The sequence below is a fragment of the Plecotus auritus genome (assembly GCF_963455305.1).
Source record: "Plecotus auritus genome assembly, chromosome: 2".
NCBI lineage: Eukaryota > Metazoa > Chordata > Mammalia > Chiroptera > Vespertilionidae > Plecotus > Plecotus auritus.
Window position 1 is genome coordinate 5,158,698 of NC_137771.1, and position 25,330 is coordinate 5,184,027.

Here is a 25,330-nt window from a genome sequence, read left to right on the forward strand (position 1 = left end):
CTGCACCACCAGGCTCCTGAAACTCACTGAATCCCTCTCCTAATTCTGACTCCCTCGCTTTACTCCAAGCCACATAGGTCATTTGTCCTGCCTGCTTCTGCCTGTGGGACACAGAACTTACGTGTCCTCAAACATCCCCAGGGCTCCCTCCCGCACCTCCTTTGAGGCTGGCTCCAACATTCCTGACTCAAAGAGGCCTCCTCTAACCTCCTGACTTTACAAATCTGACTCCCTGATCCCACGTTCTCCGTTGCGTTTGTCACCTAATATACACTAAAACTTATTTCTTTATCTTATTTGATGTGCTTTCTCCATATGAAGGCAGCAATTTTGTCTCTTTTGTCATCGCTGCATCCCCAGTTCCTAGAGAGAAGCTGGCACGTGATAGGTGCTCAGTATTTGTTGAGTGAATGGATGTATTTCAAAAGTAGAGGGTTAGCCGAAACCGGTTTGGCTCAGTGGATAGAGCGTCGGCCTGCAGACTGAAGGGTCCCGGGTTCGATTCCAGTCAAGGGCATGTACCTTGGTTGCGGGCACATCCTCAGTGGGAGGTGTGCAGGAGGCAGCTGATCGATGTTTCTCTCTCATCGATGTTTCTAGCTTTCTATCCCTCTCCCTTCCTCTCTGTAAAATATCAATAAAATATATTTTAAAAAAAAAGTAGAGGGTTAAGTGCCAGAGTTTTAGGGGCTTGGGTCCCAGTCCCCCTTTGTCACTTAGCTGCTTTGTGACTTTTAGGAAGTTTAACCTTTCTGAGTCTCAGTTTTTTTATATATTTTTAAATTATATTTTTATTGATTTCAGAGAGGAAGGGAGAGGGAGAGAGAGAGAAACAAAAAAACATCAATGAGGAGAGAGAATCATTGATCGGCTGCCTCTTGCACACCTCACACTAGAGAATGAGCTCAAAACCCAGGCATGGGCCCTGACTGGGAATCAAACCATGACCTCCTGGTTCATAGGTCAACACTCAACCACTGAGCTACCCCGGCCGGGCTCAGTGAAATAATACTTATGCCTTTCATTCAACAATACGAAACACCTCCCTGTGTGACCAGAACATTGCTGGTTGCGGGAAATGTAATGGAGAACCTGAGTGCACATGTTTGCTCACTCCCTGGAGTCTATATCCTGAGGAAGGATTACAGACAATAGCCATACAGTCATCCAAGTAACCGATTATTCACAAATTGTGACAGAGGATAAGCAATTAGTGCTAAAGGGGTGAGGGTGGGAAAGAGCTCTCCTAAGGCAATGACTTCTTAATTGTATTAGTCAGCTTGGGCTGTCCTGCGAAATGCCACGGGCTAGGTGGCTTAGACAACGGAAACTTATTTCCTCACAGTCCTGGAGGGAAGAAGTCCAAGATGGAGGTGTCAGCAAGTTTGGTGTCTCCTGGGGCCTCTCTCCGTGGCTTGCAGCTGGTCGCCTCTTTCCTCTGGGCACTTGCACTCCTGGTGTCTCTCCAGGGGTCCTAATCTCTTCCTGTAAGGACACCCGTCAGATTGGATTAGAGCCCACCCTAGCGGCCTCATCTATACTAATAAAAGGGTAATATGCTAATTAGACTGGGAGACCTTCCAGGAGACCTTCTGGACGTTCTTCTGGACAAAGCCATGGTGGCAGGGCCGAGGTACAGGTGGTTAGGGGCCAAGAGGGGAGGGCAGTTGTGGGTGATCAGGCCAGGATGGGACAGCAGTTGTGGGTGATCAGGCCGGCAGGGGGGGGGGCCAGTTGGGGCTGAGCAGGCTGTCAGTGGGAGTCAGTTGGGGGCGATTAGGCTGGCAGGGGGGGGGCAGTTGGGGGTGAGCAGGCTGGCAGGCAGAGTGGTTAGGGGCAATCAGGCAGGCAGGCAGGTGAGCGGTTAGGAGCCAGCAGTCCCAGATTGCGAGAGGGATGTCCCAGATTGGAGAGGGTGCAGGCCGGGCTGAGAGACACACACCACCACCACTACCACCACCCCTGTGCACGAATTTTGTGCACCGGGCCACTAGTTTTAACATAATTACCTCCTTAAAAGCTCTATCTTGAAATACAGCCACAGCCACGTTCTGAGACGCTGAGGTTTAGGACCTCAGCATATGAACTGGGAAGCACAATTCAGCTCAGAGCATTAATTAAGATCCAAAGGCTGCCTTCCAGGCAAAGAAAAGAATATGAGTAGACATCCTCTGACAGGAAGGACTGTGACAAGTTGGAAGAAATGACAGGCCCATGTGGCCTGAGCTCAGAGGGAGGGGTCTTGGTAGGGCATTGCAGAGAGCAGCCTGTGCGGGGCCGTGGAGGACACCCAGCTCTGTTGTTGGTGATGCGACGAGTTGCCTCATGAAAAAGCACTCTTGCCACCAATGGGCTGGAAGGAGGCTACACCAGGCTCCGGAGTGGAGTGGCAGCGAGGGCTCCCTGGCAGACGGCATGTGAGTGACTTACCGGTAGGGCTCAGGAAGGGGTTTTAAAATTAAATGTATGTGGGGCACATTGGTTAATGGGCTCATAGAGGTTTCAAGGGCACACTACTGCGGTACATGACCTGTATGTCGCTTTGTGGCCCCACCACGTGTGGCCACGAGTGTTTCCCGTCGATGGGAAGACTGAACGAAAGAGAGGCCAGGAGCGGGCTTCATCCACTGAAGTAGCGAGCAAAGAAACATACTAAGGAGAGGCATTCAAAAGTACCGAGTCTCTGTGTCCCGGGTGCTGGATGTAGTGTGGTTTATGACGAAAACGGGGAGTTTCAGATGAAATCAATGCAAAGGAGAAAAGGTGTAGAAAGAGCAGTTGCACATGTACCCACTTGTCTGTCTACCGGGAACCAAAACACGGTGGAAATGACTTAGCGAGGAGAAGCACTCGTCTTCATTTCCTGTCTCGGGTTCAGCTCAAAGCTTCCCCGAGGTTTACCCTAGGGCCGTGATCGCAAGCCACATGTAGCTCTTTGGCCCCTTGAGTGTGGCTCTTCCACAAAATACCACGGCCTGGGCGAGTCTATTTTGGAGAAGTGGCGTTAGAAGAAGTTTAAGTTTAAAAAAATGTGGCTCTCCAAAGAAATGTCAATCGTACTGTTGATATTTGGCTCTGTTGACTAATGAGTTTGCCGACCACCGGCCTAGGGGAACTGATACACAGCAGGTATTCCTAAAAGACTGGGGGTGAAGCGGGGGCCATCTGCCACGGGCTCTCTGTAAGAGCGGTGCTGGGCAGCAGAAAGCTCTCTCACTCCCTTCCCAGAATTCGGTGCCCGGAAATGGAACCTGGTGTGGCCTCCCACCCACCATCAACTCCAACGGTGACTCCACCCTTTGATGATTTAACACAGCGGAGACTCACTGCCCCTTTTCCTCGGAAGGAACCACGTGAGCATTTCATCCCCGTGGCTGAAGAGCTGTGCCTGTCCTCTATGACACCCTGGACGACGGGCCATCGGCCCGTGATGGGGAAGGTACAGGAAGCCCATTCTAATTTGGGACAGCATTGACGGTTAGAATCTGCTTTGTCGTATTAGGCCACATCTATCTCTTGTAAGATCTGGTCTGGCCTTCAGGAGCGACATAGACCCTCATCCCTCCTCTTAATAGCATCGAGTATTTGACAATAGCTGTAGGATGCCCTTCTCAGGCCCCAGGTCTTCTGTTCCCAAACTGAACATTGGCTCCAAAAGTATTCTTTTCTTAACAGTGCTTTTGTGAATATCCTTATGCATGACCCTTTGCATACTTGTCTTTGTTTTTTTTTTTGTTTTTTAACATATTTTTAATTGATTTCAGAGAGGAGAGGAGAAGGAGAGAGAGATAGAAACAATGATGAGAGAGGCATTTCGATCGGCTGCCTCCTACACGGCCCCTACTGGGGATCGAGCTGACAACCCGGGCATGGGCCCTGACTGGGAATCGAACCCGGGACCTCTTGGTCCATGGGATGACGCACCATCCACTGAGCTACACCAGCCAGGCTGTATACTTTTCTTGGGATACATTTCCATAAACTAAACTGGTGGGACCAATGGTCCATGTGACCGCTTTTGCTGTACATTTCCAGACGACCCTCCAGAAAGAGAGCTTTCGTTTCTACACCCACGGCGGTTTACAGAGAGCCTGTTTCCCCACGCCCTCGCCACCAGACCTGGGGAGTTTTCACTCTTGTAATCATTGCCCGTCCGTCCGATAGGGGAAAGTCATTATCTCCTGGTTGCTCTCATTTGCATGTCTTTGATTGTGGGTGAGGTTGGGTATGTTTTCCAGCTCCATCCGGTACTTTTGCAATCACGTTTTGGAGCCCAGTGCAGGACCTTGCATGTATTCCAGTTAAATTTCATCTTGTTGGAGAGGATCATTCTTTCCTGCTGAGATAATTTGGATCCCGATTCTGTAATTCCAACAGATTGGCCTTCCCGCCCAGTCTCGTGTTATTTGCACAGTTGATAAGCAGTTATCTTTGGCTTTATCCAAGCTGTTGATAGAATGTGCAGGGGTTTGGGGCCAAGGACAGAACTGTTTGGCATGCCATTAGAGAACGCCTGGGGACAGGACTGTCCCATCTGCTGTTAACATTCCGCCTCTCTAGGCAGTGGGTGGAGCCTTTGACTGGGACACAGAACCAGGCGTGGGTCCCAGCCGTGACACTAAGTAGCTACGTGCGTGGCCCTGAGCAGGTGGTACCCCCTTAAACAAGCATGTGCCACCTGATTTTCTAATGTCCCTTTGAGCTCTGGCAGTCTTCGTCACTCCTTTGTCCGTAAGGATTTCATGAGAAACCCTGACACTATTGTCCAAAGCCATTGCACTGTGGCAGAGGAGGTGCTCACCTGATTTATAATCGAGTGAAAGACATTCCTCTGATCGTCGATACGGACCTTTGGAATCCCCCTTTCTAAATACTGGTCAACCATTCATTTCATTATCTGCTCCAGAATGATCAAAACTAAGCTCATTGGCCTTAAGTTGATTCAATTCATCCTTTTTTTTTTTTAAATTTGGGACATGTATCTCAATTCCCCACAATTCCTGGAAATACCCCGAGACCTCAGAGGTGCTCGGCGCTCCCTGCCCAGGCCTGTCAACGCCGATTATTTTCATCTCGAGAAGGAACAGCCACTGGGCTTGCCTCCTCCCGCCCCAGCATGGCCAGGGCGCCCCGGGTATCCAGAGGGAGTTAATAAACAGCCTTGGCCGTGTTGAAAGGAAACAGGGCAAATGGCTTAGGTTACGGGGGAAGGAGGTCTCTGTGAGACTCACAGATGCCAGCTGCTCTCGTCATCAGCTGGAGAAACAGCCCCCGGGCCTGCGACAGGCACCGCTTATTCAGCTCCACGTATCATGAAGAACAGAAGCGTCCACGGAATCGTCTTCGGATGAAATGGGGACACGTTATGGTGCCTTCCTTGGCATCACTTTACTGTCAACCATCGGATGAGACGATTCTAAGGAAGGAAGAGTAAGCATAAACCGGTGTGACAGATATAAAGGAACTAAAAATGAAATTGGTGAGTGATTTAAGCGACGCAGTGAATCGGTCACAGCGGCGTCACCTGGCTTTCTGTCGCCATGCCTGGGACGCCCCTGTTGGTTTACACCTCGTAAACGTGTCTATTCTCACTCCTTCAGACTAGTAATGGCCGTGACAGTGACCACAGAGGCTAATGCTCAGCTCCTCCACGTGGCAGGCTCTGCTAAGTGCTTCGCATGAATGAACCCCGGACGCCTCCCGCCCGCGCCCCTGGCGAGCAGGTGCTGTGTCCGCTTGTGTCTCTCAGGGGCTGAGATGGAGCCACGGAAGACAGTCTCGGTGACCTGCCCCGGTCACCCGTCTTGTCAGGGGCAGAGCTGGGGAGGGAACCGGGGACTCTGGCTCCACACTTCAGCTCCGCCGCCTGCCACGTACGCGGGGATAAGGGAGGAACCGCTTTTGCAAAGGACTTCTCCCAGAATGTGGAACTGCATCCCACACAGTGGTGTCGGTGACTGGAGTAACAGCCCGACTCCTCCGTCTCCCAAGTGAGAAGGAAGGAGGAGCGAGGGGGGAAAGGGAGCCAAGGACAGGACCCACCTGTCACCCGGGTGCTCAGCCTCTGAGCTAAGCTGGAGGGGGGTGCGGGGGGGGGACAGTGTAAGCCAGTGTGAGAGAGGTGCCTACGAAGTAGAACACAAACACCAGGACCCGGGACTGCACCCGAGCCCAAATCATGGGACCGACCCTGCTCTCCACCCGTCTTCCAGCAACAGGATCCCAAGGCCAAGTGCGGTAACCGCTGGCCTGAGGAGCGCTCCAGGCGCAGCCAGGACTGAGCGCCAACCGACGGGTTCCCAATGTTGTCTTCCAGTTGCTAGACTACGCTGCTTTCCAGTACATTATCTGGGGCATAAAAGCTGAAATGTAAGTAAAGCATTTTCACACAAATAATTTCAACCGCAACAAGGCGATTGGCTTCTGATGAAGTTGGCAGGAAAAGGTAATGAACTCACTCCGATGGACACATTCAGAGCGCCTCTCGCCAAGTCCAACTGGCAGCTTCGTAATGATGGGAACGTCCCTGTTATTTCCACTCCACCAGGGCTCGGCCCGCTGGTATCTGATTCAGTGTTTACTTCATGAATGAGGTCAGTTCCCAGCACAGCTGGGGTTTCGGGAGAGGACTCGAGCTGCTGGTCAGCACACAGCGTTCCCACTAGAACCTGACCGGAGCTGTCAGGGCTTCCAGGCCCCCTTCCTGCAGCTCACCCAGGGAAGCCACTGTCTCTGGCGTTTTCTGGGGTCTGGCCCCGCTCGCTGCTCTGCTAGCACTTCCCCGCTGAGGCGGACAGAGCACGGGCTGCAGCCTGGCACAGTGAGGGCACGTCCAAGTTCCCCACAGCCCGGCACTCTCCAACTTGCCCCCTTGGTATTGCAACATCTTGCCCCATAGGAGCTTTGGAGCTGCCAGGAAACAGGGTAGGTTTGTTTGTTTTGTTTTTTTTTATTATTTATTCCAGGATGGCTCCACTTGTGCGGTGAGAGAGTGACTCAGTGCCTTGGACGCCACCTCCAAAGGTAACTATGTCCCACGGGCCGGCGTGTCCCGGGCCAACTCCCCACACTGGTAAAAACAAAAACAAAAGCTCACACGGGCTCAGAACACGCCTTTGTAAGAGCACACGTTTATGGAGCAGTGTCTTCCCGTTCCTGGAGGGACTGGGAAAACGGCGGGGCAGAAGGGAAAGGCGACAGCCTGCAGCCTGACAGGGGCACGCCCGTCACTGACCTGTCCACCCGCGTCCTGAGCCGTGCGAGTGGCCGTGGGCCCCGCACCGCGTGGGGTTGGAGTCTGAGGCGGCTCCGTGGCGATTTCTTCATCTCCGTGCCACCAGGTGGTAGGAGGCTCGGAGAGAGACGTTTGGTTTGGATCCCAAAGTCACTGTGGCATCAGATGCTCCAGCAGGGATGCCTCACCCAGTCTGGGGGCGAACCTGCAGCGGGAGGTGGGTTAAGAACTGGGTGCAAGGGCAGACCCAGGAGGAAGCGCCCTCTTTCTCAGCCTCCACGAGGCACAGTGTGTTCCCAGGGCCGCGTTCTTGCCTCCCAACAGCACGGTGAGACCCCCGGCCGCTGATGCAGACGCAAGAATAGAACCGCGCGGAGGAGATGCCGTCCCAGCTTTCTTCCTCAGCCCTGAACAGGGCCCGTGCGAGGTGAAGACTCGGTGCTCTCCTACCTAAAGGGTCCGTCCGGCTGCCACACGAGGACACAGAGCATCTCTCCCGACTCGAGGGTCACCATTCCTGGGGCGTCCAGAGAGCCTGCTCAGGGCCATCCAGGTCACTGCTCTTCCATGCTTCCTCGGGCCACAACCTGTCTCAGACCCCAGATGCTAGCCAGCCGTGGGCAAACTACGGCCCGCGGGCCGGATCCGGCCCGTTCAGTTGTTCTATCCGGCCCGCGGAGCCGAAAGAGCGGAGGGTTCTCTTGCTCTCCCCTCCAGCTCCTTTACTTTGAATTTATATTAGTTCACACAAACACTCCATCCATGCTTTTGTTCCGGCCCTCCGGTCCAGTTTAAGAACCCATTGTGGCCCTCGAGTCAAAAAGTTTGCCCACCCCTGCAGGCCGGCTCCCGGCTCCTGGTACCCCAGCGCTAGTTCCTTGCCGTCAGTTCCGTAGCCTGTCTCATCCACCGTTGTCCCATCACATCATCGTATCACCGACCTGGTCTTTTCTTCCCTCGAAGATGCTGCTGGAAGTTTCTGAAGATGGGCCCTACGCAAAACTCATTCACTCGCGCTCTCGGGCCCCATCGCCGGTGCTCTCTGCCCGCTCGGCTGCAGCTGCATGGCCGCCTCCCTGATGCTTGAACTCACCACTCACCGACCTCAGGGCCTCGGCACGTGCCATTCCCTCCGCCTGCAACACTCTTTCCAGGCCATCCACGTGGCATCCTCTCTCCCTCCCTCCTCACAGGCCCAATATTCGGTGCGACCTCCCTACCACTCTGGTCCCTGGTCCCTGCACCTTCCACGCATGCCCCCTCCCTCATGCGATTTCCCACGAGCTCCCATCCCCTCGAAAACAGCCCACACGGCTCGTGTCTTCCTTATCTGCCTTCCCCACTGGAATGTCAGCTCCACGCAGACAGGGAATTTGGACACTTTCGTTCGCTGCCACCAGTCACTAGCCTCAGCCCTGGGCATTTCTGCCAAAGTTTCTCCGGTGACTGAGGAATTCACTCTCCATTAAGGCGCTCAGTTCTTTAAGCTGCAAGACGCTATCTGTCGCTCCCTGGGAGAGACCTGTGGACTGGACGATGCTTTGCCTCTGTCCCCTCCTGCACTGCCCCTGGGATTCTGTATATTCTGCTTTCCCAGCGACCCAGCAGGCAGGTCCCTCCAGAGGGAAACAGAGCCTCGGTGACTTAGGAACGAAGGCGCGCCCTCCTCCAGGGCCCGGCTCCTGGCTGTCACGCGCTGGTGTGAGCAGAGCGCTCCCTGGTCGGCTGTGGGCGAGGCGGCTGCGCAGGCAGGGGGCATTACCCAGGCTTTCCAGGGAGCAATGCCCATGCCACGGGCAGAGGGATGGCGCCTACAGCCAGTCGCCCGCTGGAAAGTCTGCGTAAGGGACACCTGGAGGAAGCAGGCCTCCGGCGCCCTCTCCGCCCGGCTGTAACCCTGTATTTCTCAGCCCAACATGGTTACACACCGACCTCCCACCCCAGAGATACGCCGGCCGGTCCCCGGGGCTCACCCCATCTTTATAATTTGAAGGCTTACAGCTGGTTGCTCCTCACAGATCACAACTACTTTCCTTTCATCTGGCTTGAAAAGCCTTTTGTGAGACGGGGAGTGACCCACGAGTAACCTCTCTATTCCTGTCTGAAGGGGAAATATTTCCAGATCAGAGACCGTGCGGCGGTGCCAAGACCGGGCATATATGAATACCGGATTATGCCTCCGAGGCCCGTCCCTCACCCCGTGCCAGTCGCCGCTCCAGAAACCAGCCAGAAGCGGAGCGGAGCCATCGCGAATCAAGAGGTTGATTCTTTCCCCCTATTAAGTCGTTTGAAACCAACGTTTCCACATTTTGGGGGGTTTGATGTCATAAAATTCCCATGTATGACTGCATCTTGAAAAACAGAGTCCGTGTGTGTGTGTGTTGGAATGTGAGAGGTAACTTAGCAGCACGTGACTTAGAAAATAAACTCCTGAGCTCGGAATCTGAGATGCGCACACGGAAGGGCCGCGGCCTCGGCTGCGTGGAGCCGTGGGGCGTGGGGACTGGCCCTGGCTGTCAGGGGTGAAGTGGCCTCGGCTGCGTGGAGCCGTGGGGCGTGGGGACTGGCCCTGGCTGTCAGGGGTGAAGTGGCCTCGGCTGCGTGGAGCCGTGGGGCGTGGGGACTGGCCCTGGCTGTCAGGAGTGAAGTGGCCTCGGCTGCGTGGAGCCGTGGGGCGTGGGGACTGGCCCTGGCTGTCAGGAGTGAAGTGGCCTCGGCTGCGTGGAGCCGTGGGGCGTGGGGACTGGCCCTGGCTGTCAGGGGTGAAGTGGCCTCGGCTGCGTGGAGCCGTGGGGCGTGGGGACTGGCCCTGGCTGTCAGGAGTGAAGTGGCCTCGGCTGCGTGGAGCCGTGGGGCGTGGGGACTGGCCCTGGCTGTCAGGGGTGAAGTGCTGGTCTTCTGCAGAGACCCGGTCCTCCGAGCGCCAGCTGTCCTGACCCCAAGTGCAGCGTCAGCAGGCTTCTATTTAAAACTCTCACACCTGGCGCTCGAAGAGTCCTTGTTCCCAGGGTGCCCCCTTCCCCTCGGATTCTTTTCCGCCTTCCCCGCCCCGTGTTGGTCTGGTGCAGCCCAGCCTGCTGGCAGGGAGAGGGCCATGTGTAACGGGAGCTGGGCAGGGGGGTCCTTCACCTTGGCGGCCGCCGCCGGGCCCACAGGCAGACAAGACAGCCCTGGAAACTGCCGGGGGAGAGGCGGCCAGGCGCCCAGAGATGGGGGAGGAGGGCTGGCTCCCTTCCTCATGTTTAAGAGACGGCAAAGGCAGACACGCCATATTTTATGCCTTCACAGACGGCTGTAAGAGGCCCGTGGATGTCCCCGGGCCCCGGGGGGCCTTACCTAAATAAGCTCCAGACCTGTCAACATCAGTTTGGGCGGGGGGGGGGGAGGATTTAGGAGGGGGATGAGAGAGGCCCGGCTGGTGTGGCTCAGTGGTTGAGTGTCAACCCATGAACCAGGAGGTCACAGTGTGATTTCTAGTCGGCTGTGGCACACGCCCAGATTGGGGTCTCCATCCCCAGGGGAGGGCGTGCAGGAGGCAGCCAGTCAATGATTCCCTCTCATCATGGATGTTTCTCTGTCTCCCGCTCCCTTCCTCTCTGAAGTCAATGGAAATACATTAAAAATAAAGTTAAAAGAAGGGGGATGAGAGAAGCTAGAGACAAGGAAACGGAGGGATAGGCAGCAAGAGCAACCGAAGGAGGAGAGAGACTAAGACAGTGTCGGGCCCGAGCCATGGTTTGCATCGTCCTCAAGGTCCAGGTCCCGCGCCATAATTACGGGGCGGGCAGCGGGAGGCTCAGATACTCAAGGACTGCGGTTTACGGCTACGGACTTGGTTCCTATGTGGTCCCAATTGTGTGAAACTTCCCAGTTCTGATCCTCAAAGGGGCCTCCTCCTCCTCCTCCTCCCCCTCTTCCTCCTCCCCCTCCTCCTCCTCCTCCTCCCCCTCCTCCTCCTCCTCCTCCCCCTCCTCCTCCTCCTCCTCCCCCTCCTCCTCCTTCTCCTCCCCCTCCTCCCCCTCCTCCCCCTCCTCCTCCCCTCCTCCTCCTCCTCCTCCCCCTCCTCCCCTCCTCCCCCTCCTCCTCCTCCTCCTCCTCCCCCTCCTCCTCCTCCTCCTCCTCCCCCTCCTCCTCCTCCTCCTCCTCCTCCTCCCCCTCCTCCCCTCCTCCCCCTCCTCCTCCTCCTCCTCCTCCCCCTCCTCCTCCTCCTCCTCCTCCCCCTCCTCCTCCTCCTCCTTCACCCCCTCCTCCCCTCCTCCCCCTCCTCCTCCCCCTCCTCCCCCTCCTCCTCCCCCTCCTCCCCTCCTCCCCCTCCTCCTCCTCCTCCTCCTCCCCCTCCTCCTCCTCCTCCTCCTCCCCTCCTCCTCCTCCTCCTCCTCCTCCTCCTCCCCCTCCTCCCCTCCTCCCCCTCCTCCTCCTCCTCCTCCTCCCCCTCCTCCTCCTCCTCCTCCTCCCCCTCCTCCTCCTCCTCCTTCACCCCCTCCTCCCCCTCCTCCCTCTCCTCCTCCCCCTCCTCCTCCTCCTCCTCCCCCTCCTCCCCTCCTCCCCCTCCTCCTCCTCCTCCTCCTCCCCCTCCCCCTCCTCCTCCTCCTCCCCCTCCTCCTCCTCCTCCTCCTCCTCCTCCTCCCCTCCTCCCCTCCTCCCCCTCCTCCTCCTCCTCCTCCTCCCCCTCCTCCTCCTCCTCCTTCACCCCCTCCTCCCCCTCCTCCCCCCTCCTCCTCCCCCCTCCTCCTCCTCCTCCTCCCCTCCTCCTCCTCCCCCTCCTCCTCCTCCCCCTCCCCCTCCTCCCCCTCCTCCTCCTCCTCCTCCTCCCCTCCTCCTCCTCCTCCTCCTCCCCCTCCTCCTCCTCCTCCTCCTCCTCCTCCTCCCCCTCCTCCCCTCCTCCCCCTCCTCCTCCTCCTCCTCCTCCCCCTCCTCCTCCTCCTCCCCCTCCTCCTCCTCCTCCTCCTCCCCCTCCTCCTCCTCCTCCTTCACCCCCTCCTCCCCCTCCTCCCCCTCCTCCTCCCCTCCTCCTCCTCCTCCTCCCCTCCTCCTCCTCCTCCTTCACCCCCTCCTCCCCCTCCTCCTCCCCCTCCTCCTCCTCCTCCTCCCCCTCCTCCCCTCCTCCCCCTCCTCCTCCTCCTCCTCCTCCCCCTCCTCCTCCTCCTCTCCTCCCCCTCCTCCTCCTTCTCCTCCCCCTCCTCCTCCCCCTCCTCCTCCTCCTCCTCCTCCCCCTCCTCCTCCTCCTCCTCCTCCCCCTCCTCCTCCTCCTCCTTCACCCCCTCCTCCCCCTCCTCCCCTCCTCCTCCCCCTCCTCCTCCTCCTCCTCCCCCTCCTCCTCCTCCCCCTCCCCCTCCTCCCCTCCTCCTCCTCCTCCTCCCCCTCCTCCTCCCCCTCCTCCTCCTCCTCCTCCTCCCCCTCCTCCTCCTCCTCCTCCTCCCCCTCCTCCTCCTCCTCCCCCTCCTCCTCCTCCCCCCTCCCCCTCCTCCCCCTCCTCCTCCTCCTCCTCCCCCTCCTCCTCCTTCTCCTCCCCCTCCTCCTCCCCCTCCTCCTCCTCCTCCTCCTCCTCCTCCTCCCCCTCCTCCTCCCCCTCCTCCTCCTCCTCCTCCTCCTCCTCCTCCCCCTCCTCCTCCCCCTCCTCCTCCTCCTCCTCCTCCTCCTCCTCCTCCTCCTCCTCCTCCTCCTCCTCCTCTTCCCCCTCCCCTCCTCCTCCCGGCACAGCCACCATCACGGGCAGGAGCAGCCAGCCAGAGCCTGGCCACACTCGTGTTGGAGGAGCTTTCCGGGCCGTTTCACAGAGACAGGGACGCTGCGCAGAGAGGAGCAGAGACATTCCAGGGATTCTTCACGTGCAAGCGGATATTTCCTCTGCGGGTTTCTAGACTAAATAACACGCCTTGTGTCTAAAGGACGGGGTATACTGCTGACCTGGCAATGCTCTCCGCACCGGGTGAGCGCAGGGGGCCGGGCGCCTGGGGGCGACGGAAGGTGAGGCTGCCTGAATCGGTCTCTCCTGGGAGAATATCTCCCTCCACCTGACGCGACACCCATTTCAAATGCGGAGGGGGATTTGTTGGCAGACCTTGGGAATGAAATGGGCTGGACTTCTGAGAATAAATATACCTGGGCCTCTCATTAACCATTTTCATGTGTGTATATATATATATATATTTTTTTAATCCTCACCCAAGGATATTTTTTCTATTGATTTCTATAGTGGAGGAGAGGGAGGAGAGCGAGAGAGAGATAGAGAGAGAGAGAGAGAGAGAGAGAGAGAGAGAGAGAGAGAGATACAATTGGTTGCCGCCTACCAGGATGGAGGAACCTGCAACAGAGGTATGTGCCCTTGACAGGGAATCAAACCCACGGCCCTTCGGTCTGCGCACCAATGCTCTAACCAGCCAGGACTCATGTATATATTTTTTAAAATATATTTTTATTGATTTCAGAGAGGAAGGGAGAGAGAGAGAGAGAGAGACATCAATGATGAGAGAGAATCATTGATTGGCTGCCTCCCGCATGCCCCACACTGGACGGAGCCCACAACCCGGGCATGTGCCCCTGACCAGAAGCAAACCTAGGACCTTTCAGTTCGCAGGCCAACGCTCCATCCACTGAGCCAAACCAGCCAGGGCTCATGTATATTTTTAATGGACTTTATTCTTTTAGAGCAGTTTTAGGTTCATAGCAAAATTGAGGAGAAAGTACAGAGATTTCCCACAGATCCCCTGCCCACCCCGCATGCACAGCCCCCTCCCCCACTATGACCATCCCCCACCAGATGGAACATTTGTTAACCATCGGTGAACCTACACTGCACATCATTATCACCCTAAGTCTGTACGTCACATCAGGGTGCGCTCTTGGTGTTGGACATTCTGTGGCTTTTGGCGAATGTCATGCAGAGTCATTTCACCCCTAAAAATCCTTCCCCTATGCATCCCTCCCGCCCCCTGACCCCTGGCGCCCACAGATCGTTTTACTGGCGCCATAGTTTGGCCTTTTCCAGGATGTCATATAGTTGGGATCACACCGTCTGCAGCCTCTCCAGATCGGCTCCTCTCACTTAGTCACGTGCCCTTCGGGTTCCTCCATGTCTTCGAGTGGCCTGATAGCTCCTTGCTTCAGTGATAAACGATGTTCCATTGCCTGGGGTAGCTGTTCACAGCTGTGGCTTCGATTTGCATCTCTCTGATCATGGGTGACAGGGAGCATCTCTTCACGTGCCTGTTGGCCATCTGTATGTCCTCTGCGGAGAAGAGTCTATTCAGGTCCTTTGCCTGGAGTTTTCAATTGGATTGTCTGTGGTTCTCGGCGGGTGTTGAGTTTTATAAGATCTTTATACATTTTGGATGTTTACCCCTTATTAGATGTATCATTGGCAAATACGTTCTCCTCTTCAGGGGGTGGTTTTCCCATTTTGTTGATGTTTGTTTTGCAAAAATGTTGTAGTTTAATGTAGTCCTACTTGTTTATTTTTTCTTTTGTCTCCTTTGCCCAAGGCGATATATCAGGAAAAAATATTACTAAGAGAAATGTCGAGATTTGACGGCCTATGTGTTCTTCTAGGAGTTTATCATTTCGAGTCTCACGTTTACGTCTTTAATCCATTTTTAGTTTATTCTGGTGCCTGGTGTCAGAAGGTAGTCAGTCTGGTGTCATGTTTTTGCACATATCTGCCCGGTTTGCCCAATACCACTTGCTGAGTAGACTCTCTTTACCCCGTTGTATGGTTTCGCCTCCTTTGTCAAATATTTATGGACCATAAAGCTGTGGGGTTCCTCCTGGGCTCTCCATTCTGTTCCATGGATCTGTGTGCCTGTTTTTATGCCAGTACCATGATGCTTTGATTACTACGCTTTTAAAAGCCTCTCGTCACAGATCCGCCAGATTCCTCCTGGTGCCGCAGTGTCTCTACCGTCACCGAGTCTGGTAACTTTAAAGCTCTTTTGCGCCTGAAGGCAAGAGTGAGTGAGCTGAAGTGGTAACTGACATGAACGGCGCTGAGCTAGCCTGAGAGGGTAGCCCGCCTACTTGCAGGAAGCCATTTAATCCCTTTCGAGAAATCGGGCAGAAAAACCAATTTTAGACCAGAAATTCAACTGCTTGCAGCCTCTACGGCAATTCTATCTAGAAAGGTCTGCATACAGCCAATGCCAAGCGGAACGTCCCGTGAAAGAAAAGCAGGTATGAAGGCTATTCCGACTTCTTGGTCAGGGGTTGCCAAGAACCTGCCTCTTCCGTCCTAATGTTTGATACACATTCTCATGCCTTGAAGTCCATCACTGGGTTCCACCTGAATTGCCTTGAACCAAGGTTAAAATGCCACCCCAGCCCCAACCGGTTTGGCTCAGTGGATAGAGCGTTGGCCTGCGGACTGAAAGGTCCCAGGTTCGATTCCGGTCAAGGGCATGTACCTTGGTTGTGGGCACATCCCCAGAAGGGGGTGTGCAGGAGGCAGCTGATCGATGTTTCTCTCTCATCGATGTTTCTAACTCTCTCTCCCTCTCCCTTCCTCTCTGCAAAAAATCAATAAAATATATTTTAAAAAATAAATAATAAAATGCCACCCCAACTGATGAACCTGGGCAGCGGTAGTAACAAGTGTAGTGTTTATGCGTCTCACCGCGTAGGGCCTGCCCCTGGAGGACAGAACCCACTGTGCCCACGTGTAGGGTCTTACCCACACAGGACCGTGAGGAGGGGGTGAGGCAGGGGAGGAAGGAAAGGCTGCCCCGAGCACAGTCACCGTCTCGGCTGAGGTGGCCGCTCAGTGAGACAGACGCTGACGTGGCACCATGACTAGCACACTGACGCTCCGCACCCTCTTCCCGCGGCCCTCCCCACTCGGGCAGGGAGGGGCACCTGTGCATGGCCCTCTCCTGGGCCCCCCCGGAGAGGTTTAGCTTTGCTTCTATAAGAGACTGACAGGACTGGCCCTGCCCCTGCCCCTCCTTCCCGCCTTGACGGTGGGCGCGATTCCAGGAGCTGCAGCAGCCATTGGTGACCATGCGGTGACCAAGCAGCCCTTTAGTCTACAGTCTAGTGGCCTCGTGCCCAAAGGCTGCCCCAGCTGCCAGCCTTCTCTCCCCGGTGTAACTGTGGCAATAGGAGGACACGGGAAATGCCGGGGACATCATTAAACCAAAGGGGACGAACTGCTCCTAAAACTAACCGCTGGCCCAGCACACTCAGCGAGTCCAAATGGAACAAGAAGTTAAAAAAGGATTCTGCTTCCATTCTGGTGGAGGTCCCGAGGTAGAGCGCAAACCAGTGGGCGCCCGCCACTCCCGTGTTCCAAAGGGAGGCGCTAGGCCGGCTCAGAGAGCTGTCTGAGGACCCGTGACCCCACAGGTGGAGACTGGCAAGGCCAAGGGGGAGAGGCTGGGAATGAGATGATTTCTTTAAGGAGAATTGTGGGGTGCTATGGCACTTCCCCCACACTTCCACCCCCACCATGATGAGCGGAGGGTCCTGCAAGGACTTCAGGAGGCCCCTGCAGAGACATCCATCCCCAGGAGCTTGGGGACCACACAGCTGGTGTCGGTCACATGCCCACGGGATCTAAACAGCAAGAAACCCTACGTCAGAACAAGGAGAGGTGGCTGCCCGGGTGGGTACAGAGTCCCACCCCCTGGTGCTTGCCCAGTGACCAGATGTGGGCATGAGAAAGAGCTGGCCCGAGGGCTGCCGGGGACCGGGGCTAAGGCACCAGCTGAAGAGTCCTCATGCCCCGGAGGGAGCCACAGTGAGCAACCCCCCAGCTCATGGGGGGTCTCCCAGGAACCCCAAAGCCCCTTCCTGGAGAAAGAGTCAGCCTTTAATATTTTCTATGGCCCAAGGGAGCCAAGGCTGATTGCATGCCCCTCCCTTACCCCCTGCCCGCAACGGGAGGCCTGTGCGGAACAGGAGGCCGAGAAAGAATTCTCCTCTCAGTGACTTCAAGCTGCACGCGGGTCTCCTGCCCGTGGACATGGACTTGGACTGAAACCTGCCCGCTGGTTCTCCTGAGTCTCCTGCGCGTCTTGGGCGCCTCCGCCTCCAGGCCCCTGGGGGGCGCATTCGCAGATGTGAGCCTGGCGGTTGTCGCTCCGGAGAACCCAGGCTCAGAGGTGCTTCGAGAAGGCCCGCCCCCCTTCCCACCCCAGGCTCCTGGCTGGGAGCAGCCCCGCCGAGGGAAGAAGTTTAGCTCCGGTGAAGCCCCGTGGCACAGAGACGTGGTGGACTTGAGGTAACCTTGTGATCCGACCGCGCTGGAAGGTCACAGGTGTCACGGGGCCACCAGAGATGTCACAGCCAAGCGGAAGCCAGCCCCAGGCAGCACTGAGCAGGCCCCGGAGAGGGGGTTTCTCTCCGGCACCTCCGCAGACCCCACCTGCACCTGCCGTGGGTGCTGTAGGAGGGACCCCGAGTGCTTCCCAGGCCCCTTCTCGCAAACACCGAGCTCCTCTCTCCTCCTGGGAGAGCCATGGGTTCTAGAGCACAGTCCTCGTGGGTCTCGGGCCGCCAGTGAATTAAGTATCAAAAGTCGCTTCCAGGGGCACGGAATTACATGATTCTTTCTGAGATGTGCGTGGGGAGCAGCTCCGTCTGCAGCGTGGCATCCCCCGCCTGCAGGAACCGGCTGCCCCGGGGCTGGCCTCTCACTGCGGGCCCAGCGCGGCTCAGCCTCGGCTGGTGAGGGACGAGCTGGGTCTTTGCACCAGACAGCGTGTTGAGAACCACCGACCAGGAGGAGCCGACGTCGATCTGCATCTGCTGGTTCCCGGATATACTGCGGGGGGTTTCCAGCCCACATGGGGGCCCTGCCAGCCTCTGCTGGAGGTGCGTGAGGAGGGAGACTGGGCGATTCCTGCTCCTTCACGCCACCGCCCTCGCTGCAGTCCACTCTCTCCAGGCTCCCGGGCCCGTGCCCAGGCCGCCGGGCCAGCGGGATATTCACCGCGCGGTGCAGGGGCAGCGAGTGGGAGCAGGTGTTTTCCGCCACGGGGACAGGAAGCCTGTTCATGCTGGGAGTCGGTGAACTAGTGCGCGGGGAGGCTGCAGCCACGTCCCTGTCTGCAGACCCCAGGTGAAACGATGGATCGGGCCCTCTCTCTGGGCAGGCCCCCTCAGCCGACACCCCTGAGTGTCAGGCGGGGTGGGCGCTGAGATGAGGAAGACGGGGTCCCCTGGCTGTTAGAGTCCAGGAGGGGATCTCATGTACCTGCTGCCAGCCGAGAGCCGTGGGAGCGCCCACCGGGTGGAGAGGATGCAGGCTGCTGGGCCTGGGGGGGTTGGGGGGCAGGGGTGACGGGGTGGGGCCATGCGCTCTAACTGGCCTGGAAGGATGGCAGGAATGGCCCAGCTGGAGGGGTTCTGGAAGCATCCAGGAATCAGACTGAGGCCGGAGGGGCTCCCTGGGGATGTGGGAGGAGAGGACTGGACCGATGAGTGGGGCGGGGGGCAGGCTGTGAAGGGTCATCCTCCAGACTCAGGAAGATGCGGCCTTGGCCTTCAGGCAGGAGGAGCAGGCAGCGCTTTCTAAGAAGGGAGTGAGTGATGGAAACCGTGGGTCTGCGAGCAAGCCCCTCCCGACTCTGGCGTCCCATGGCCACACCAGCCAGTCCCACGGCAGGTCCACGCCCCCCCACCCCCCGGGTTTCTCCCGATGGAGCTTGTCCCAGCCACGGCTTGCCCCGCAGCCCTGATGTTTTCTCTTAGTCACTTTCCAGCCACTGGCCCTGCCCTGCCGCTTGCTATCCATGCCCACGCTATATGGGGAGTTGGGTCCAATCTCCCTCCCTCTCTGCAAGACCCTGTGTGAGTCTCTCTACAGCTACCGCCCCGCCCCCGCCCCGCTGAATGAAGTCTGCCTTACCATCTTCAACAAGTATCACTGGCCCAGCCAGTGTGGCTCAGTGGTTGAGCATCAACCTATGAACCAGGAGGTCATGGTTCGATTCCCAGTCAGGGCACATGCCCAGGTTGCAGGCTTGATCCCCAGTGTGGGGCGTGCAGGAGGCAGCCGATCAATGATTCTCTCTCATCATTGATGTTTCTATCTCTCTCTTCCTTCCTCTCTGAAATCAATAACAATCCTATATAATAAAAGACTAATGAAAATTGTCCCCTCGACCAGGAGTTCTACCAGGAGTTTGACAAGGGGGCGGGCCAACCTCCCGTGTCCCGTTCCCCCCAGCCGGCTGGGCCGATCGGCCGTGATCAAGGCGGGCCAGCCGGACTCCACCCATGCACGAATTCGTGCACCAGGCCTCTATTTACAAAAAGAAGAAAGGCTACAGTGAAGTGTCCCGTGAAGGAGCGGCGGCAGTCCCACGGGAGGCCGACAGCCGAGGCGGAGGAGGGAGGGGTGGGAGAGAGGCCCAGGTCTGCAGGGCCTGAGGGCGCAGCCCCACGCCAGCAGCGACATGGAGGAAACAGGACCGCCATGTGAGTTTATGAAGCTAAATGTGTTCCTTTGCAAGGCCCTCCGTTGGTCGTTTGTTGTGAGATTAAGTAATTCCGTGGTAAGAGCTTTCTTTTTGGGAAAGGATTAGAATAGTATGTGGCTGTTGTCCTTAAAGTTCTTACTTGGCGAAATGAGGGGTCGGAAGCATGAAGTCCGTCTTCCCATGAAACAGGAAAGGACGGGACTGGCTCTAGGAAGCCCCGCATGTGAGGGTCATCCCGGGTGTCGCACCCTCCATGGCCGGCCCACCCGCGGCGGAGCGGGCCCAGGCCGCACGGGCTCCAGCCAGGCCGGGCCTGAGGACCGAGTTCTGACTTCTCTCTTCTCTCTGAGGACGAGCCCGAGCATCATTTTCTCTCTCCGCGCCCCCCTCCCCCCCCATCACCACATGGAACCTCCATCATGAACATGTCGAAGGGCAAAAACTGGCCTAAACCAGCTGAGGAGCCGGAGTTCACAGGCCCCCGGGGGGGCCAAGGGCCAGGCTGACCCGTGGAGTCCCCAACGGAACAGGAGCTGCTGTTGGACCCAGGCCCCCAGCCCTTCCAGGCGTGGCCCGGGGACTGTGAGCCCCGGCCACTCTCCCCAGGTCCCGGCTCCCTGGAACGTGAGGTGGGCAGGTGGGAGGGCTGGCCGTACGGTCAGCGGCATGGGGCTGGTGAGGCTCGGAGCCTGTCCCTGGTGGAAATGTCCCTGGACAGAGGAGGCGTGGCGAGACTGGACATCGGCAAACCGGGGACCCACAGGCCCACAGGCCGAGGCCGTAGACGGCTCCGGTGTAAGCCGTGCCTCCTGTGGCACTAGGGGAGGGGATCACCCCGATGTGCATCCTGGTGACTTTGACACACTCACGCCTTCACACAGGGTACACACGCCCCATTGTATGGCACGACCCCTCCTCCCCTTGCTCTGGGATCCCTCTCCAAGGCGTGGCTTCACCCCTCACCCCCTCAGGACTCCTAGCCTGGGCGTCCCCAAATATCTGAGCAGTTTTCCCTCGTGGGGCCCCCGGACAGTGAGAGCTGGACAAACCTCCCGGTCTGCGTGGCAGAGGCACGTGCCCAGCCCCGGCATGGCTGAGGGCTTCCCTCTGGTGTCCTGATCTGACCAGCGGCCACCGAGAAAGGGCGACGTCCCGCTGGTTTCCTGGCCGAGCAGCTGCGCCAGGACCAGCAGGGTCTGTCCCATCGGCTCTAGAGCAAGGCCCCGTTGTCACACCCACCGTCTCAGCGCCTCTTTACTGCTCAGGAGCCCAGGCAGGGTCGATGCTGTCCTGGGAAAGGGGGCGGTTACTCTGGAGTCTAAAGGGGAATGGGCACTCCTGCAGCTGTTCAATCCAAAAAAAGGGTTATTTACCCCAGAGCTGCTGTCTGGCCAGCTGTGTTTCCCGTGAAATCGTCGGTTCCCCGGGAGGAAACGGCGATGCCTACAAGCCGTTTGGGAAGTGGCGTGATGGTGAGCGTCTGACCTGAGGCTTTGAACCCGGGAAGCGAGACCAGGGTGGCCATAAAGGAGGAGTGTGGCGCCCTCTGGCGAGAGCGAGTCAGAGCACCCAGCGTGGGCTTCCCCGGCAGGACTCCAGCCTCCTCCACCTCCGTCGCTAACATCCTCCCGCCTCTGTGCCAGCCCAAGATTCATGGCTTTGCATGAGGCCCTTCAGGGCCCCACCTCGGCCAACCTGGAGCTGATGCGGTTCCATCTGGGAAGCTCTCATTTAGATTCGGGCCCAGAGGGGAGGTGGGTGTTGATCCCAGCGGGAGAGGCACAGACCGGTGCAGGGCTGGGATCATGAAGAGCCGGACGGCTGTGGGGACTCCGGCCTTGTGGTCCCAGGTGCCGCCCACGGGTGTCAGGGCTGGAAGCCATGGTCCTGCAGGAAAGTTTGGGGGTTCGATTCCCAGTCAGGGAGCATACCTGGGTTGCGGGTTTAATCCCCAGTCAGGGAGCATACGGAAGGCAACTGATGGATGTTTCTCTCTCTCTCCCTCTCTCTAAGCATGTCCTCGGGTGAGAATAAAAAATAAGAAAATGTGCTTGTCAGACAGGATTCTAGAAAGTCCCGGGAAGATACAAACAAATGCCACGCACGTGCAGAAGGGCAGTTCTCAGAACAACGCAGCGCCAGGCCTCGCCTTCCGGGTCCAGCGAAGAAGTTGGTGAAAGGCCCAAGGAGGAGGATTCTGTCCTGTCCGGGCCGGACTGAAGCCTGGAAGCTGCAGGGAGAGGGTTCTGGACGTGGCCCCGAGGCTGTGAGGGCCTCTCCGGGGTCCGCGGTACACGCCTGCTGTCTCTGCGTCCCGCACTGACATTCCATCCAGGGCCAGACGACGCGTTACCCCGCATAAGTCACGTCTGCGTCTGCGTAGCGTTGACAAGGGGCGCTCTGGGCGAGAACCCGGGGTCACTGGGGACCCAGGAGGAATTTCTCTCTCCGCCATCTGTGTGATGCATGTGGTGGGCTCCTCCCAGCATCTGAGATTCCTTGGAGGGATCAGCCAGGCTGTTGGATGAGCCCTGACACCTGTGGGAGGCCAGCACCATGCCCCCTCCTGCGGGGGGTGGGGGAGGGGCCTCGACAGGCCTTGATCTGGGCTCTCAGAAGGCCCAGCGGGAGGCCCCAAGAAAGAAATTCAGAAGGTTCCTTCACAACATAACTAATCCCACTAGGGAAGATCTGAAGGCTGCATATACTCTCTGGTCTTGACAGGCCGAATTTTGGATCGATTTCTTTGTCTGAAGGTACAAGAACAGCCATGATCAAACGTAAAAATGTCCTTGTGTCGGCCTGGTCGGTGTGGCTCAGTGGCTGAGCATCGACTCAGGAACAAAGAGGTCGCTGGTTCGATTCCCCGTCAGGGCACGTACCTGCGTTGTGGACTCAATCCCCAGGAGGGGCTGTGCAGGAGGCAGCCCATCGATGATGTTTCTCTCTCCCTATCCCTCTCCCTTCCTCTCTCCCTAAAATCAATAAAAACATTAAAAAAAAAAAAAAAGAAAGAAAAGAAAATGACCTTGTGTTTTCAGTAGAGCAGGAAAGTAAGAGCTTTCTCAGATCCAGAGTCTGGGAGGTGGTGCTGAGAGTCTGCCCCCAGGGAGTGGCCTGGGCAGTGAGTGGGGAGCCTGGGCTGAGGGTCCCGCTCCCAGGTGGTCACCTTGCAGTGCCTGCAGCCCTCACCCCACCCCCTTTTTTCTCATTCTTACCTTTTTTAAAATATATATATTTTTTATTGATATTTTACAGAGAGGAAGGGAGAGGGATAGAGAGTTAGAAACATCGATGAGAGAGAAACATCGATCAGCTGCCTCCTGCACACCTCCCACTGGGGATGTGCCCGCAACCAAGGTACATGCACTTGACCAGAATCGAACCCAAGATCCTTCAGTCCACAGGCCAACGCTCTATCCACTGAACCAAACCGGTTTCGGCTCATTCTTACTTTCGTGGCATATTTTTTCATGAGATATTAATTTTATTGAGATATTAATTCGCAGACCATACGGCTCCCCCTTTGAAAGCACACGGTGCCGTGGGTTTCAGCGTGTTTGGAGTTGTGTGTTCATCCCCACAGTTCATTTTAGAACGGCTTTATGTTCTAAAAGAACCCCAAAAAGAAACCCCGCACCCCTCAGTCATCACCCCCAACCCTCCCATCCCTTCTAGCCCTGGGAAACTACTAATCTATGTTCTCTACGAACCTGCCTGTCCCGGACATGTCACGTACACGGAAGCACACAACACGTGGCCTTCCGTGTCCGTTTCCTTCCCTTCACATGATGCTTTCAAGGCCCATCCCGGTTGCAGCGTGGATCGGTATGTCATTCCTTTTTATGTCTGATTCACTTCCATTGTGTAGCTATCCCCTATGCCAGTGGTTGGCAAACGGCGGCTCGCGAGCCACATGCGGCTCTTTGGCCCCTTGAGTGTGGCTCTTCCACAAAATACCACATACCCTAATTAAGTTAATAACAATGTACCTACCTATATAGTTTAAGTTTAAAAAATGTGGCTCTCAAAAGAAATTTCAATCGTTGTACTGTTGATATTTGGCTCTGTTGACTAATGAGTTTGCCGACCACTGCCCTATGCTATGTATCCATCCACCAGTTGATGGCCATCTGAGTTATTTCTGCTTTTTGGCTATTATGACTGCTGCTGCTGTGAACATCCCTGAACACAATTTTGTTCACACGTGGGTTTTCTTTATTTTCCCCAACTTATCTTTTTTTTTTTCTAGAGAGAGAGAGTGGGAGGGAGGGGGAGAGACAGAGAGAGAGAAACATCGATGTGAGAGAGATACATAGATTGGTTGCCTCCCACACACGCCCCAACCATAGCTGGGAATCGAGCCTGCGACCAAGGTACGTGCCCTGGATCAGACCCGAACCTGGGACCCTTCAGTCCACGGGCCGGTGCTTATCCACTGAGCCACACCGGCTAGGGCTACACGTAGGTTTTCATTTCTCTTGGGCAGCTATTGGGGGGCAGGGGGAAATGCTGGATCACATGGAAGCTCCCTGTTTAACCGTTTTCCATCCCTAGTCACTTTTCAGGGGCCCTAAGAGTTGGTCAGTCCTTTTTGCCGAAACAAGAGCATCATCATTGGTTTTCCAGAAAGATTCTAAACAAGCACTACCGTGAAATCTCCGTTTTAGCTGAGAAAGTGGGCTAACCAGCTGCTTTGGTTGGAGGAAATTAGGAATAATAACTTTTAACATCCGGTTTCATTTGAACCTTTGTTGAGAAGTCTCCTAATTACACTGGCACGTTATAGATGCATCCTCAGATGGAAGGGAGCAGGGAGGTCACGTGACTCCCCTTGGCCAGCAGCAGGAGCGGTCTTCAGGGACCATCCATCCATCCAATGACAGTTACCGGGCAGGGCCAGGGGCAGGGGCAGCGCCTCTGGCCAGGTACTCAGACCCACAGGTGAATCAGAGCGGCCCTGTCTCTGCCTTCACGGGCCAAGTTCTAGGACGGGAGAGTCAGATGAAATGGACAGAATCGTTGCTTTACGGGCCGCGGAGGGACTGAGAGAACAGCACAGGTGTTGGAGGTGGGGGCTGCTTCAGATAGGGTGGCCGGGAACCCCTCTCTGAGGGGAGGGGTATTTGTTTTGCTGCCATAACAAGTTAGCATGAACTCAGCCGTTTAAAACAGCACCCGTTTAGCCCTAGCCGGTCTGGCTCAGTGGATAGAGCATCAGCCTGTGGACTGAAGGGTCCCTGGTTCGATTCTGGTCAGGGACACATGCCTGGCTCGATCCCCAGTGGGGCATGTGCAGGAGGCAGCAGATCAGTGATTCTCTCTCATCATTGATGTTTCTACCTCTCTCTCCCTCTCTCCCTTCCTTTCTGAAGTCAAATAAAAATATATTTAAAACAACAAAAAAACACATTAAAAAATTTAAAAACTAAAACAGCACCTGTTTAGTAGCTGCCGGTTCTCTGGGTCGGAACCGGGTTCTATGCTCAGGGTCTCCTGCGGCCAGCCCGGGGTCTTATCTGGAAGCTCTCAGAAGGAATTCACTTCCAGGTTCATCCCAGCGTGGGACTGTCCGTCTGTCCGGCTGCTGGAACGGAAGCCCACAGGCAGGGAGACGTACACAGCAGCCACTTCCACAGTCCGGAGCCCGAGGAGCCCACGGTCTCCGAGATGCCCGCAGACC

The 25,330-nt window shown here is 56.7% G+C and overlaps 1 long non-coding RNA gene across 1 annotated transcript; it reads left to right on the top strand.

The window, feature by feature from the left end:
- Positions 1-4,646: 4,646 nt before the first annotated feature.
- LOC308240907 lies at positions 4,647-22,624 on the top strand. The gene is made up of 8 exons (XR_013959843.1): positions 4,647-5,479; positions 5,601-5,723; positions 6,213-6,369; positions 6,966-7,023; positions 7,559-7,787; positions 8,198-8,439; positions 9,342-9,494; positions 21,661-22,624. It is a non-coding gene; the product is annotated as an uncharacterized lncRNA (long non-coding RNA).
- Positions 22,625-25,330: the final 2,706 nt, after the last annotated feature.